Here is a 12,437-nt window from a genome sequence, read left to right on the forward strand (position 1 = left end):
CTGTATTATATTACTGTATTATATTACTGTATTATATTACTGTATTATACCACTGTAATATACCACTGTATTATACCACTGTATTATACCACAGTAATATACCATTGTATTATATTACTGTATTATATTACTGTATTATACCACAGTAATATACCACTGTATTATATTACTGTATTATACCACCTACACTCCCTCTACTTGGTGATCAGCTGATTTAGGTTGTGGATGGGCTGCACGGTGGGCTTCAGAGCTGCCAATAGAACAGACCAAAACCTGACTAACAGCTTTCAGACTGGTACTTGAAAGCTGATGAATAATGTAAATGAAAATGATTTTTTTCAAGGCACTTACCTGCATTAAATATATTTCTCTAAGTATAGGTTTGGGACCAGTTAACTGGCATGACCCTCCTTAAATGACAGAAACCAACACAACATACCCTTTCTCGTGACTTTATTTTCATTGTAGGTATTTTATTAAGACATTAAAAAATCTTCACAATGATGAAAAGGTGTTTACCAATTATTTTAGCAAGTGATCACCTGATGTGGATGTGTGATGCATCCCAGACATGGCAAGTTCAATAATAAACTGGGCATGGGGGGTGTTCTCGTTCCACACTCCTGCTGTCACGGCAAATCTGTCGTTCTGCCCCTGAACAAGGCACTGTTCAGAGCCGTAAGATTACGCATGTAGAAATAAATATATTTATGAAGAGATATCGTCCCGAATTAGAGAAAAATGGTTCCCCCATATCTCTATATCCAATGCCAGAGATAAATGGAATATTTAAAAACATCATACAGGAAGACTGGTCAGTAAAGAACATATTATTATTTCCAATGACGGCCTACTGGGGAAACATTGTAAATAATTGTCATTGTAAATAATAATTTGTTCTTAACTGACTACCTAGTTAAATGAAAAAAAATCACAGGCCTTGGTCTTCCTGTATGATGTTTTTAAATATTCCATTTATCTCTGGCATTGGATATAGGAACGGGGGAACCATTTTTCTCTCATTCGGGACGATATCTCTTCATAAATATATGCATTTCTAAATGCGTAATCTAATTTTGATTGGACTGAGGCATCCGCCCACAGTGACAGTGTGCAGTTGGTTTCTAATAAAGACCATTATATTTATATCCTGGAGGAATTGTAGAGGTATCGTTGTCCGTAATTATGACCTCAACTGGCCGGTGGGATTTTTTTGTGGCGGGAAAACATTATGTTAGTCAAATGTATGCGCTTTCGTTGTCAGGATTCATTTACACTTCAAGGCTATCTGAACAAGATGCGTCTTCGACTACTTCCAGAGGTGGTCAGGAAGATCTAATCACAATCGGATCACAGCGCATCTTTTGATTGTCTACACCTATTGGCAAATGTGGACAAGATCAGGACGGCAGACACATGCTAGAACCAGGTCTAAACAGGGCTCATGGCACAAACAATGACACCACCACACCATGACACCACCACACCACCACACCATGACACCATGACACCACCATCACACCATGACACCACTACACCACCACACCATGACACCACCACCACACCATGACACCATGACACCACCATCACACCATGACACCATGACACCACTACACCACCACACCATGACACCACCACCACACCATGACACCACCACACCATGACACCACCATCACACCATGACACCATGACACCACTACACCACCACACCATGACACCACCACACCATGACACCACCATCACACCATGACACCATGACACCACCATCACACCATGACACCATGACACCACTACACCACCACACCATGACACCACTACACCACCACACCATGACACCACCACCACACCATGACACCACTACACCACTACACCACCACACCAAGACACCACCACACCATGACACCACCACCACACCATGACACCACTACAACAATACACAATGACACCACCACACCATCACACCATGACACCACCATCACACCATGACACCATGACACCACTACACCACCACACCAAGACACCACCACACCAAGACACCACCACACCATGACACCACCACCACACCATGACACCACTACAACAATACACAATGACACCACCACACCATCACACCATGACACCACCATCACACCATGACACCACTACACCACCACACCATGACACCACCACCACACCATGACACCACTACACCACCACACCATGACACCACCACCACACCATGACACCACTACACCATGACACCACCACCACACCATGACACCACTACACCACCACACCATGACACCACCACCACACCACTACACCACTACACCACCACACCATGACACCACCACCACACCACTACACCACTACACCACCACACCATGACACCACCACCACACCATGACACCACTACACCACCACACCATGACACCATGACACCACCACACCAAGACACCACCACACCATGACACCATGACACCACCACACCACCACACCATGACACCACCACACCATGACACCACTACACCACTACACCATTACACCACTACACCACTACACCAATACACCACCACACCATGACACCACCACACCATGACACCACCACCACACCATGACACCAGCACACCATGACACCACCACCACACCATGACACCACCACCACACCATGACACCACTACACCACCACACCACCACACCATGACACCACCACACCACCACACCATGACACCACCACACCATCACACCATGACACCACGACACCATGACACCACTACACCACTACACCATTACACCAATACACCACCACACCATGACACCACCACACCACCACACCATGACACCACCACCACACCATGACACCACCACACCATGACACCACCACACCACCACACCACCACACCATGACACCACCACACCATGACACCACCACACCACCACACCATGACACCACCACCACACCATGACACCACCACACCACCACACCATGACACCACCACACCATGACACCACCACACCACCACACCATGACACCACCACCACACCATGACACCACCACACCACCACACTACCACACCATGACACCACCACACCAGGACATGACTCCGCCACTCTTCTTTCAGCTGTAGTTGCTGGCTGATAATATAGCTGGAAGGTGTAGGGTTGAAGAGGATTTGTTTGCGGTGATGTATGGTTTTATACTAGCTGCTTGTGGTAACATAAAACCAGATAACTAAGTTCTTTGTTGTCAAAGCTATAGCTGGATGTGGAGCTGGCCTGTTGTGGTGATTTGTAGCGAATCCACGCTTTTATAAGATTTGGTTCTGGACAGGTAAAGCTGACTCAGGTTATTACCTGTTTGTGTCTCCATTGTTTCAGGTACAGTATCCTGATGTGGTTGTGGGCTGGATTAAATGCTAGTTTTCGCTGCTTTAGTTTTTTTTAGCAGTGTAACATGTAAACTGACTATGTTATGACAGCAACGTAGTTTCATTGCAAAGATAAACACTATCCTGTTGCTGCTTGTCTGTCAGTGTGACCACAGACTTCGTTTCTCTGCAGGATGAGTACTGTATTGAGTAAATAGATACACCCTGTAGATTCACACGAACCCTGCTAGTGCCAGGATGTGAATATGGCACTGGGTGGGGCTCAGAGCTGCCGACAGAACAGAACCTGACTAACAGCTTTTCAGACTTGATACTTTATTAATGGTTTTTAAAGCATTTTCTTTAATTATAGGGTTTGGGAATTGTTCAGGGTCACTCAAGGTCTTGCGCCACCCACTAATGATCCATGTTTACCAAGCCTATCCTCCCTCTACTCGGTGATCCCCCTGATGTGGATCGTGGATGTGTTGCTGGGTGAGGCTTCAGAGCTTCCAACAGAACAGAACAAACAGCTTTCAGACTGGTGTCATAAAAGCTGATGATTAATCTAAATGTAAATTATTTTCAAAGCACTTACATGCATTAAAGTGGAACCGACAGAATTTTAGCGACATGAAATCGTATTAAAATCTGTTCATATACTCCCCCAGGAATAATAAGACATTTCTTTGAACATTTTCTAACTGGCGAGCACTTAGATATGGTCGTTTTCACGTTTTCATAAATTCTTAGAATTACGTACACTAAGGTATTTGTGACAAATTTATAGCAATATAGAGTGAGAAAGCAGCAGTGCGTCTTGACAATTAATAGACACTGCAGTAAATAAAACCAAATAAAAACATCTGCCTCGTCCAGGACCAGAGTCTACGCAAACCGGTGCAGTATAGCCAATCAGAGCTACAGTAGGTCTATATGCAAACAAGCCATTTGCCACACAGGCCTGTCATCATTCACTTTGAACTGGACTGTGTTTTTACAGGCAGTAGGACCTGTCATCATTCACTATGAACTGGACTGTGTGTTTACAGGCAGTAGGACCTGTCATCATTCACTATGAACTGGACTGTGTGTTTACAGGCAGTAGGACCTGTCATCATTCACTATGAACTGGACTGTGTGTTTACAGGCAGTAGGACCTGGCATCATTCACTATGAACTGGACTGTGTGTTTACAGGCAGTAGGACCTGGCATCATTCACTATGAACTGGACTGTGTGTTTACAGTAGGACCTGCCATCATTCACTATGAACTGGACTGTGTGTTTACAGCAGTAGGACCTGCTTTACTGCCATCAGTAACAACAGCGTGACCTTAGATCGTTAGAACACATTCACCAAAAGCCACAAAATACACCTGAATGGTATTCTGGAACTATGTCACAAAATACCACGGGAGTCCTCTTACATTTTGGAAACTTTACAGTCCTATCCTTTTACTTAGCGATCACCTGATGTGGATGTGCGACTCGTACCAGACAGGGCAAGTTAAAGCACATCAGTAGGCTCAGTTCAAGCCAAGGGTGTGTCATTGTGTTCTGGGAAAACCTGCAGTTTCCTTTTGTGGCTCAGTGGTGCCAAGGTGCCAATGTCTCAGTGCCATCATACTGTAATGCAGTGGTACTCCAACCTCTCCTTGGGGGAACCCCAACCCGCCATTCCATAGCTTTGATCTATTCCAGACCTGATTCAACTTGTCAACTAATCATCAAGCCCTTGATTAGGTGAATGAGTTCAGCCAGTTCAGAGCTACAACAACATTGTGAATTGTCTGGTTCCCTCTCGTGGAGAGGTTTGAGAACCACTGCTGCAGTGAAGTCATATTTTATACAGTTGAAGTCTGAAGTTTACATACACCTTAGCCAAATACATTTAAAATCAATTTTTGCACAATTCCTGACATTTTAATCCTAGTAAAAATTCCCTGTCTTAGGTCAGTTAGGATCACCGCTTTATTTTAAGAATGTGAAATGTCAGAATAATAGTAGAGAGAATGATTTATTTCAGCTTTTATTTCTTTCATCACATTCCCAGTGGGTCAGACGTTTACATAAACTCAAACCGTGGTCTGGCTTTTTTATGGCGGTTTTGGAGCAGTGGCTTCTTCCTTGCTGAGCGGCATTTCAGCTTGTGTCGATATAGGACTCGTTTTTACTGTGGATATAGATACTTTTGTACATGTTTCCTCCAGCATCTTCACAAGGTCCTTTGCTGTTGTTCTGGGATTGATTTGCACTTTTCACACCAAAGTACGTTCATCTCTAGGAGACAGAACGTGTCTCCTTCCTGAGCGGTATGATGGCTGCGTGGTCCCATGGTGTTTATACTTGCGTACTATTGTTTGTACAGATGAACGTGGTAGCTTCAGGCGTTTGGAAATTGCTCCCAAGGATGAACCAGACTTGTGGAGGTCTACATTTTTTTTTTGAGGTCTTGGTTGATTTCTTTTAATTTTCCCATGATGTCAAGCAAAGGGTCACTGAGTTTGAAGGTTGGCTTTGAAATACATCCACAGGTACACCTCCAATTGACTCAAAATGATGTCAATTAGTGTCATATCCGTGTGTGTAGGTGGCAGGGAAGTCAGGCGCAGGAGAAACTAAAATGGTTAAACTGGAGAACTTATTACAAAAAACAAACTCCAAAACCAACGTTCAAAATAACCCGGGTAAAATTAACCCGTCGCACACCGATACATACATTTACATTTTTACATTTTAGTCATTTAGCAGACGCTCTTATCCAGAGCGACTTACAGTAGTGAATGCATACATTTCATACATTTTTTTTTCTGTGCTGGCCCCCCGTGGGAATCGAACCCACCCTCAATGGCGTTGCAAACACCATGCTCTACCAGCTGAGCTACAGAGAAGGCTGTAATCTAGACGTACATAACAAACAATCACCGACAAGGATATGAGGGGAAACAGAGGGTTAGATACACATGTAATTAATGGGATTGGAACCAGGTGTGTAGGAAGACAAGACAAAACCAATGGAAAATGAAAAACTGATCAATGGTGGCTAGAAGAACGGTGACGTCGACCGCCGAGCACCACCCGAACAAGGAGGGGCATCGACTTCGGAAGAAGTCGTGACAATTAGCCTATCAGAAGCTTCTAAAACCAAGACATAATTTTCTGGATTTTTCCAAGCTGTTTAAAGGCACAGTCAACTTAGTGCATGTAAACTTCTGACCCACTGGAATTGTGATACAATGAATTATAAGTGGAATAATCTGTCTGTAAACAATTGTTGGAAAAATGACTCTTGCCATGCACAAAGTAGATGTCCTAACCGACTTGCCAAAACTATAGTTTGTTAACAAGAAATTTGTGCTGTGGTTGAAAAATGAGTTTTAATGACTCCAACCTAAGTGTATGTAAACTTCCACTGTATAAATATATATATAGTCACAAGTTTGGACACACCTACTCATTTTTTCACTATTTTCTACATGGTAGAATAATAGGAATCATGTAGTAACAAAAAAAGTGTTAAATCAAAATATATGTTATATTTTAAATTCTTCAAAGTAGCCACCTTTTGCTTTGATGACATCTTTGCACGCTCTTGGCATTCTCTCAATCAGCTTCACCTGGAATGATTTTCCAACAGTCTTGAAGGAGTTCCCACATGCTGAGCACTTGTTGTCTGCTTTTCCTTCACTCTGCGGTCCAACTCCTCCTAAACCATTTTATTTGGGTTGAGGTCGGGTGATTGTGGAGCCCAGGTCATCTGATGCAGCACACCATCACTCTTCTTCTTGGTCAAATAGCCCTTACACAGCCTGGAGGTGTGTTGGGTCATTGTCCTGTTGAAAAATGAATGATAGTCCAACTAAGCCCAAATCAGATGTGATGGTGTATCACTGCAGAATGCTGTGGTAGTCATGCTGGTTAAGTGTGCCTTGAATTCTAAATAAATCACAGACAGTGTCACCAGCAAAGCACCCCCACACCATCACACCTCCTCCTCCATGCTGCATGTGTGGGAACCACAGTGAACAGTTGATTTTGAGATGTGTCTGTTTAGTTTATTAATTCGACCATTTAAAAAAAACAAGCACACATAAAACTTAAATAATATCATTGAGGATAACACACAACACAGTCTGGGACTTATTTCCATTGTGGTCCTCTTGAGACAAGATGGCTAGACAAGATGGAACACAGTATGGCAGTGAAATAATAAAACAAAAACAGAGAGGAAAAACAACTATCTCATCATTCCAGTTACATCATAGGGGTTATTCAGACGTCAAACATATTTTTACTTTATTTTTTAAAGCTGTCCAGAGAGGACGTTGTTTTTATAGGCAGACGCAACTCATTCCATTCTGAGGCTTCAGTATACAAGAAAGTACCTTTCCCAGCATTACCCATGAACCTGTATAAGCACACATCAGCAACACCTGATCTGGTGCTGTGATTGTGTGCATCCCTAACACAAGAAAAGTAATTACTTAGATATCTGGGCGCAGGACAATAAATACTCCTGTAAACCAAACCTAGTCTAATCTGGGACACCCTAGCCTCAACAGGCAGCCAGTTTAGTTCCGGAAAGCAGCTCCTGCCTATGTGAGTACGTGGACTCACCTTCAATACTACCCTGATCAGCTTATTCTGGGCTATCGGGATCTTCCCCTTCATAAATTCAGATAAGCCCCCAAACCAGGAAGTACTAGCATAATCAAAATGGCATTGAATGAGGGCAGTAGCTAGCACTTTCATGGAGTCCTTATCAAGCAGCTTGGACTTTCTCGCCAAAAACATAGTCCTGGCATTAACCTTCCCTAGCACTTTATTGGCCATTCTCACAACTCCCAAGCTTCCATCAAGGATGCATCCCAAGTAGCTAACAGAGGACAGCGCCTCACCCCCTAACTCCACTCTGATTTCAGACGACCTGCACAATTTAGGTCTGGATCCAAAAATAACTGCTTCAGTTTTCCCTAAGTGCAGAGATAGATTATAATCTCCAAGCCATTTGCTAATGTTAGTAAGCTCTATGCTAAGTATGCTCTCCAACATAGTTTTACTTTTGTGAGACATCAGAAGTGTAGAGTCATCCGCATAAAGAAAAAAGACGGCAAGAACAAGTATCTTTCATATTGTTAATATACAATAAAAACAGCAGAGGCCCAAACACGCTGCCCTGCGGAACGCCACAACTCATTGGTTTTGCCTGAGACAGTGAACCATTAACCTCTACTACTTGCTCCCTTCCTGATCAATAGGACTTTACCCAGCCTAGAGGGATACTGTTTAACCCCAGTGCCTCCAGTTTGGAGATTAGGAGACAGTGGTTAACTGTATCAAAGGCCTTCTGTAGGTCAATCAGTACCATTCCATACAGATTTCCCTCATCAATCTCTTTCCTGATGAAGTCAGTCAAGTAAAGTAGACATGAATCAGTGGAGTATGTTTTTCTAAAACCCGACTGAAAATCACACGTTAGACCCTGTTTGTTAACATATTTATACATTAGACCCTGTTTGTTAACATATTTATACATTAGACCCTGTTTGTTAACATATTTATACATTAGACCCTGTTTGTTAACATATTCATACATTTGCTCATGTACAATTCTCTCCAGGATCTTTGATGTTACACAGAGGATAGATACAGGCCTATAAACTCTGAAGCATTTATTTGGTCTGCAATTTCTGAGGCTGGTAACTCTAATGAACTTATCCTATGCAGCAGAGGTAACTCTGGGTCTTCCTTTCCTGTGGCAGTCCTCATGCGAGCCAGTTTCATCATAGAGCTTGATGGTTTTTGCAATTGTACTTGAAGAAACTTTCAAAGTTCTTGACATTTTCCGTATGGACTGACCTTCATGTCTTAAAGTAATGATGGACTGTTGTTTCTCTTTGCTTATTTGAGCTGCTCTTGCCATAATATGGACTTGTTCTTTTACCAAATAGGGCTATCTTCTGTATGCCACCCCTACCTTGTTACAACAGAACTGATTAGCTCAAACACAAGAAGGAAATAAATTCCACAAATTAACTTTTAACAAGGCACACCTGTTAATTGAAATGCATTCTAGGTGACTACCTCATGAAGCTGGTTGAAAGAATGCCAAGAGTGTTCAAAGCTGTCAAGGCAAAAGGTGGCTACTTTGAAGAATCTATTTTGATTTGTTCGTTTGATGACTCAGCGGAGGTCGTAGCGGGACTTCTTGTACTTGTTCCTGTCTTTAGCATAGCCTCAGGGTTGTCTGCGAAAGCTCTGTGTACGGTAGCACTGTCCTTAATTTTAGTGTCAACCTCTGTGTTAGTCCAGGGATTTTGATTAGGGAAGCAGCGAACCTTTGCTGTGGGGACAATGCCGCCGATGCATTTCCATATGAAGCCGGTGACGGAGGTGGTTAGCTCCTCGATGTTATCGGCAGAGTCTCAGAACATATTCTAATCAGCGCTAGCAAATTCTGACGACCCTTTCTCAACAGAGGGAGTCATGGGTACTTCCTGTTTGAGCCTCTGTGTCACGTCCTGACCATAGTAAGTGGTTATTTTCTATGGTAGAGTAGGTCAGGGCGTGACAGGGGGTGTTTGTCTATGGTTTGTATTTCTATGTTCAGTTTCTAGTTTTGTATTTCTATGTTGGTTTTGTTTGGTATGATCTCCAATTAGAGGCAGCTGGTCGTCGTTGTCTCTAATTGGAGGTCATATTTAAGCTGATGTTTGTCCCACCTGTTTTTGTGGGTGATTATTTGTGAGTAGTGTTTGTTTCTCCTCTGCGTCACGGTTTGTTATTTTGTAGATTTCAGTTATTTGATGTATTGCATAGTTTTCACGGATTAAATAAATATGTGGAACGAAACACACGCTGCACTTTGGTCCAATCCTTTCGACAGCCGTGACATTCTGCTTGCAAACAGGAAACAGGAGTACGTAGTCATGATCTGATTTGCCAAATGGCAGATGAGGGAGTGCCTTGAATGCTTGCTTGGGAGCAGAGTAACAGTGGTCTAGGACTTTATCGCCCCCTAGTGGTGAAGGAGACGTGTTGATGGAAGTTGGGCATCACGTGTCTTAATGACTCAGAATCAAAATCTCCAGCGATCTGATTTTCAGAATGGCGGATGAGAGAGGGCCTTGCATGCTTGCTTGTGGGTAAAGTAACAGTGGTCTAGGACTTTATCGCCCCCTAGTGGTGAAGGAAACGTGTCGATCGAAGTTGGGCATCACGTGTCTTAATGACTCAGAATTAAAATCACCGGCGACAGGAAAGGCAGCCTCCGGATGTAAGTTTTCCTGCTTGTTTATAGCCTCGTACAGTTTGCGAAGTGCCATATTGTTATATTTCCTGTCCTGAGGTGGAATGTACACAACAGCTCACAATAACCATTTGTTGTTGATGAAGAGGCAGACCCCTCCCCCTCTTGATTACCCTGACTCTTGTGAACGGAGAATCCATAGAGTTGGATAGCCATGGAGGTATCTTGTCCGAAAGTCAGGTTTCAGAAAAGCAGAGATTATTGCAGTTACGAGAGTCCCGTTGGTAGCAAATCTGTGACCAGAGGTCATCCATCTTATTGTCAAGTGACTTTATCTTTGGCCAATAGAATGGAGAGAAGAGGTGGTCGTTTTTACCTTCGCCTTAACCTCGCCAGGACTCCCCCTCTCTGGCCTCTGTAACGCCAGTGTTACCTCTTGCATACCCAAAATTGGGTCAGAATTACACAAAGAGCCCAGGGCAGATGAGTCGAAGTTGAAATTAGGGTAAGTAACTGCCGATCCGATGTTCAAAAGTTATTATTAGTTATAAAAAATGATAGCGGATACATTTTGTGAAAATAAAGTAAAGATAAACACCAAAAGAATCACAGGAAAGATGGGTCGGACCTCGGAAAACGGCGGCCATCCAGTACGGCGCCATCCCTTCAGTTCCTGTATGTTACCACAATCACTCCATGAGTTGTTAATCATGAAAGAAACCCCTCCGCCTTTCTTTTTCCCAGAGAGTTATTTCTTCCTGTCCACGCAATGGACAGAGAACCCCTCTGGCTGAATGGACAGGGACAGTAAATCCAGAGAGGGACATAATTCTGTAAAACAGAGTATGTTACAATACCTGATGTCTCTCTGGAAGCGGCTCCTCGCCTTGAGCTCGTCTACTGTATTCATTGTTTCATTATTTAAAGCTTATGATAAAATAATACGACCTCAGCATCTGTGCATCGGAAGGCTAACACGAAGAAGAAACACTAGAATGTCTCTGTGCATCGAACGGCTTCTCTGCCAGCTGACACGAAGAAGAAAGACTAGTGTCTGTGTGTATCGGAAAGCTCCTCTTGCCAGCTAACACGGAGAAGAAAGACTAGTGTCTTTGTGTATCGGAAAGCTCCTCTTGCCAGCTAACACGGAGAAGAAAGACTAGTGTCTAAGACTAGTGTCTTTGTGTATCGGAAAGCTCCTCTTGCCAGCTAACACGGAGAAGAAAGACTAGTGTCTAAGACTAGTGTCTTTGTGTATCGGAAAGTTCCTCTTGCCAGCTAACACGGAGAAGAAAGACTAGTGTCTGTGTGTATCAGAAAGCTCCTCTTGCCAGCTAACACGGAGAAGAAAGACTAGTGTCTGTGTGTATCGGAAAGCTTTTCTGCCAGCTAACACGGAGAAGAAAGACTAGTGTCTGTGTGTATCAGAAAGCTCCTCTTGCCAGCTAACACTGAGAAGAAAGACTAGTGTCTGTGTGTATCGGAAAGCTTTTCTGCCAGCTAACACGGAGAAGAAAGACTAGTGTCTGTGTGTATCGGAAAGCTTTTCTGCCAGCTAACACGGAGAAGAAAGACTAGTGTCTGTGTGTATCGGAAAGCTTTTCTGCCAGCTAACACGGAGAAGAAAGACTAGTGTCTGTGTGTATCAGAAAGCTCCTCTTGCCAGCTGACACGGAGAAGAAAGACTAGTGTCTGTGTGTATCGGAAAGCTCCTCTTGCCAGCTAACACTGAGAAGAAAGACTAGTGTCTGTGTGTATCGGAAAGCTCCTCTTGCCAGCTAACACTGAGAAGAAAGACTAGTGTCTGTGTGTATCGGAAAGCTTTTCTGCCAGCTGACA

The 12,437-nt window shown here is 43.4% G+C and overlaps 1 protein-coding gene across 4 annotated transcripts in view; it reads left to right on the top strand.

Annotated features, from left to right (window-relative positions):
• Positions 1-12,437, top strand: part of LOC106572350 (cingulin-like protein 1) — an 87,725-nt gene that overhangs the window by 35,066 nt on the left and 40,222 nt on the right. The gene's annotated exons all lie outside the window — the stretch shown is intronic.

Source organism: Salmo salar, chromosome ssa01 (assembly GCF_905237065.1).
Source record: "Salmo salar chromosome ssa01, Ssal_v3.1, whole genome shotgun sequence".
In the NCBI taxonomy this organism is placed as follows: Eukaryota; Metazoa; Chordata; class Actinopteri; order Salmoniformes; family Salmonidae; genus Salmo; species Salmo salar.